The following is a 496-nucleotide window of genomic DNA, read 5'->3' on the forward strand; positions in this document are numbered from 1 at the left end:
TTCAAGAGGGAAAAATATCAGGGCACAGTCACAATCAAAAGCAAAAGTCAATCTCCAACCGTCCAATCATCTGGGCTCCTCCAAGGGCTTGGGTCACTTCTCCCTTTGTAGCACACACCTTGACCTCTAGAGTACAGGCTCCAGATGCCTGTACTCCACTGCTGCTGCTGCTGTTCTTGGTCATCTCATGGTACTGGCATCGCCAAAACACTGCTGTCAATTGCAACTGAGGCTGCACCTCTACCAATGGCCTTCCATAGCCGGGCGTGGTGGCGCATGCCTTTAATCCCAGCATTTGGGAGGCAGAGGCAGGTGGATTTCTGAGTTCGAGTCCAGCCTGGTCTACAAAGTGAGTTCCAGGATAGCCAGGGCTACACAGAGAAACCCTGTCTTGAAAAAAAAAACAAACAAACAACAAACAATGGCCTTCCATGGCCTCTCACAGTGCTGAGTCTCAGCTGCTCTGCATGACCCCTTCATTCCTTCAAAACCAGTA

The sequence above is a fragment of the Mus pahari genome, chromosome 5 (genome assembly GCF_900095145.1).
Source record: "Mus pahari chromosome 5, PAHARI_EIJ_v1.1, whole genome shotgun sequence".
NCBI lineage: Eukaryota > Metazoa > Chordata > Mammalia > Rodentia > Muridae > Mus > Mus pahari.